Genomic DNA, 5,234 nt, shown 5'->3' on the forward strand with positions numbered 1-5,234 from the left:
GATTATGGGAAACTTTTCCATTTCCATTCGACTGGGTGAAATTTCACACATTTCAAAGCTTCTAGCAGTTCAGAGTTTTCTTCATATGATATTACCTATATTATATAATCTAGAGATATTCATTTAGCAGCTTTGGTTCCACCATTGTTTCTTTTTAATGGTTAAAAAAAATCCTATGATCTATCTTGTTCTAGTATTAAGTATAACCAAAACACTAAAACCTTAAATATTAGTCCGTAAATATAAATAAATAACAATTTAAAAAAGATAATACAGACTCTACAGGTCTAATGTCACTTTTGTGTAGAATAATTAATATTGGGGGGAAAATCTTGTATTATGTATATCCAAAATACTAAAACCTCAAATATTAGTCACTAAATAAATAAATATTAAAAAATAATAATGATAATATAGACAGCTGTACAGCTCCAATACCACTTATGTGTAGAAGAATTCTTTCTTTCTTTCTTTCTTTCTTTCTATTTATTTAGTTATTTATTAGAGCTTATTCATTTAAATTAGTGGTCCTTTTTTCCAGGAGACATCTATTTTTAACATGAAAAATCCTTAAAGGAGAAGTCCACTTCTAGAACAACAATTTACAGATAATGTACTCACCCCCTTGACAGCCAAGATGTTCATGTCTTTCTTTCTTCAGCCGTAGAGAAATTGTGTTTTTTGTGGAAGACATTTCAGCATTTTTCTCCATATAATGGACTGGTATGGTGCCCCGATTTTGAACTTCCAAAATTCAGTTTAAATGTGGCTTCAAGTGATCCCAAATGATTCCAGCCTAGGAAGAAGGGTCTTATTTAGCAAAACGATCAGTTATTTTCATTAAAAAAATACAATTTAAATACTTTTTAATCTCAAACGCTCGTCTTGTCTTGCTCTTCCTGAACTCTGTGTATTCTGGCTCAAGACAGGGTATCATCTTGACGTACGGTAACTTCAAAAATCATTTAAAATTATCCTACATCGCTGCAGAAGTACCGACCCAGTGTTTACAAAGTGAACATACAAAGAAGATCAAACAACCTTAACAAAAATGGTAAAACAGCGATATAGGACGAATTTGAAGTTGAGGGAGAAAATACGATCAGAGTTTTTGGACAGGTCAGGGAGAGCAAGACAAGACGAGCGTTTGACATTGCATGAGACTGTTTCTAACTTTGCTGGATAGTATTTACCATAAGTTTTTAAAATGAGGGTAATCAAATTTGGTTTTAATGATAGTTAAAATATGAAACTGTAATGCTAACTGTTGGTAATTTCATCATAGTTTATCATCAAAGCGGTCACCATTAAATCCCTACTTGTAACCCTCAAACTGTTTATAAACTTGGCAACCCCTCATAAATCTTTAGGAATACTATTTTATTGTAATCAGCAGTAAGCACAGCAGATTTCGAGCAAAATCTCCCTGCAGAATAACTCAGACGGAGCTCCCGACCGGTTAAAGGTTACTAATCAAGAGAGGCAGAAAGGATAAGTGAGTGACAACACACTATGTTAAACTGCTCTGTTTAGCGGGTCAACCGAGCAATTAATCCTGAGCACTCCAATATGTCAGGATGCCACATTTACCGCCTTAATGTATGCAAATGATGTCATTAAAATGCATGTTCATGTTTAGTCTCTAAATTAAGAGCTCATTTGCACTCCCAACAATCCAGAGATTCATTATTACAAATTACAAAAATAATAATGACTCAAGACATCAAATTTACTCTCCTTGTACACCCTCCTCTATTTACGTTATGAATGTGGAAATAATTTATGTGACAATCAGCAATTTGCAGCCACTGTATTGGAGGTTGTCAGCTGGCCAAAGCTATTATGTTATCTCTTGTTCTGCGGCTCCATATGATAAATAATATGCAGGAACATGACTGTATGCAATTACAGTCTGCTGTGGTATTGTAGGAATGCAAAGGATTGCAAATAAAAAAAGAGAGGACTGGCAAATGTGGGACATATAGGACGATCGTGACGTGAATGGAAAATACAAACGCCTTAGAAATAACTAGGAAAGTACGAAGTTAAGCGCTGCCAACAAACAACGGATCTCATGTGCCTCTAAATGATTCATGACCAAAATATCAACTCCAGCATTGAGGAAGTCGATGTTTTGTCCTGAAGAGGTTGTAGAATTATTCATGAGGCATCGGCTTTGTAAATAGATCCTGTTGATTAAAATGGAGGAAGTTGGGGGGTGGCGACAACTGCAACTCATGAATCTCTGGAGAGAAAGAGAGGGAGCTACATGAAGGAAAAATATTCAGCTTCTTTAATCATGTTCTGCCCTACTTCCAACTTCCTCTTTCATTCCATACGTCCCGCTGAGACGCCACTGGTCACCATCACACTTGGCTTTATGAATCTGAAATCAGCCTGTGTATTTTTATGAAATGAAATGGCTAAGCCTTTACTAAACAACATGGTTGAGAGGTTAAGAGGCGTTTAAAGAGTAATATAAGCTGCTTTTTGACTTTTCAGCTCTTCTCGTTTTGATATTTAAAGCCAGTGTGAAAAGATGTTCACAAGCATTTTACTTCTGTAATGTGACACATTGCAAACAGGAGTGAAACAAGATGTTCGACAAGATAGAAGTAAATGAGAGTTTGCTAAAACAAAGATTTTTCTAAAGGGAACTCTGAGTATTAAGTTGTATGGCTACTGTAATATGTAATAGAAAACCCTTGAAAGATTTACCTTATTTTAAAAAATCTGCATCATTTTAAAAGAGTAGTTCACTTCCAGAACAAAAATTTACAGATAATTTATTCACCTCCTTGTCATCCAAAATGTTAATGTCTGTCTTTCTATAGTCGTAAAGAGATTATGTTTAAAAAAAAAACATTAAGATTTTCTCCATATAATGGATATCTATGGTGTCCCCGAATTTGAACTTCCAAAATGCAGTTTAAATGCAGCTTCAAAGGGCTCTAATCCCAGCCAAGGAAGAAGGGTCTTATCTAGCAAAACGATTGGTTATTTTCTACAAAAATGTACAATTTATATACTTTTAAATCGCAAATACTGGTCTTGGTCTAGCTCTAGTCTGGGACTTTTTCGACATACCCCTAGCTGTCATAAACAGGAATACACACAGTTCACGCAGAGCTAGACCAAGACAAGTATTTGCAGTTAAAAAGCAACTGATCGTTTCTTGGCTGCGATCGTTTAGAGCCAGTTGAAGTTGCATTTAAACTGCATTTTGGAAGTTCAAACTCAGGGGCACCATACATATCCATTATATAGAGAGAAATCCTGAAATATTTTCCTCAAAAAACATAATTTCTTTACGACTGAAGAAAGAAAGACATGAACATCTTGGATGACAAGGGGGTGAGTACATTATCTGTACATTTTTAGTAGACCACAGCTACTGAAAGAGCTTACCAATGGCAGAGACAAGAAACACAAGATGCCATTCTGGCAGGATGTAAACATGCCGACACATGGTGTCACCACAGCCACTGAAGCAGTTTCTCAGTGCGGATTTCACTTGATATCTAGGGGCATTTAGTCTCTTTGTGGGGAAAAATCAATGGTACAGCATTTGGTTTAAGCCTACGCTCATTTCCATTGCCACCCGTACCTCTTTTAGCAGCTGTGATCATCGCATCAGTATTTTCCAAATTGTGTTGCAGTAAAAATAGCAACGGGTAGCGCCATTCGCTCACCGAGTGCAACCATTACATGTCATCAAAAAAATTGGAACCCCCCATAGTCCAAAACATATATAAAATACTGTGGATTTTTTTAAATGACGTAATATATCATGGGTTTTCTACTACTTATTTCAGTAAGAGACATGATTTATGTAATATTAAGCCATACAAGTCTTAATAGCCAGGGTTCCCTTTAAAGAAATATTTTTTTTTTTTCCGAAAGGATGGACTAAGTTGATTAAAAAACAAAGGCATTTATACTGCTACAAAATGTTACTAAAGACTACTGAATATTAAGCTCTGCCATCACGGGAATAAAGTCTATTTTAAAAAGGAAATTGTAATTTTAATAAGTAATTGTAATAATATTTAATTATATTAATGATATTACTAATTAAATGCAGCCTTGGCACTATATTCACAATTCCACTACAAAGCAAACAGGTTCATATTTTATTTCAAGCTGACTTTCAGCTCTAATTAGTACTGTAATTCCAAACCCCAAAAATCTTAAAACTTGAACTCTAAAGATTTTTTGGAATCCATTTATTCCTCCTTTATTCCTATAGTGCCATTAGCCAATTAGTGTCATCCAGATGTCATTTTCCTGTAGTTCTAGAATGAGAGAGTGAGTCACTTGGCATTTACAGCTAAAGTTGTTGGCACACAACAATTTTTATGCAGATTTGAAAGCCCATGAACAAAGATGGCAGAATCATATACTCCCAGGTGATCGTGTACCTTCCAGGCAACTGCTGACAGAATTCTAACATGACGCGTTCTCCAGCATTCATTTTGATAGCACCACAGTGTTTTTAATTGAACTACCAAATGAACAAATAGCTTGCTTACTGTATTCTCTGCACATTAACACAACACATCAAAGAAATGACCTAAAGGTCAGTATTTCCACATTCTACCAGCAGGAGGCAGTGTTATGACATCCTTCAGCACAACCTTTGAAGCGTGAACAGTGTTTTACTCTCAGCTGTTTCATCATGTTTGTTCTTTTCAAACATCTGCACTTCTAATTCTCTTCGTCAAGTATGCGTGTCAGATAAACCGTGGCTGATGTACTGTACTAGACCCACAGCTGAGGTCACAAGGTGCTTTTAAGCAGCAGCAGTGCATTGTGGAAGTATATATATAATGCATAAACTATTTACATATATCTGAAATGAATGCACCGTTGATGGCAAATTCTTGCAAGTAGTCTCACCAGTGTCTACTTTTATTCAGACATACAGATGTATCATGGAAATGTTAGCATAAAGAGAGCAGGTACCGTGAAATTCTCTGTTTACTTAGCTGTCTGTTACATTCTCTCCTTCATTCTTGTACCTTTCTGCACAGTCCATTTACTGTGGGTTTGCAATGCACCTGGTGTTCATTTCCCTTTCTTTTTTCCTTCAGATTCAATGTTTTTTCCCTAAATTAGGGCGTGTTCACAGTTGGTAGTTTTGGTGCATTTAAAACAAACTCCAGTGTGATTTCTCTGTTAGTGCGGTTCATTTGAATAAGTGTGAATGCTGCCATTCAAACTTTGATGCGACA

Source organism: Labeo rohita, chromosome 16 (assembly GCF_022985175.1).
Source record: "Labeo rohita strain BAU-BD-2019 chromosome 16, IGBB_LRoh.1.0, whole genome shotgun sequence".
NCBI lineage: Eukaryota > Metazoa > Chordata > Actinopteri > Cypriniformes > Cyprinidae > Labeo > Labeo rohita.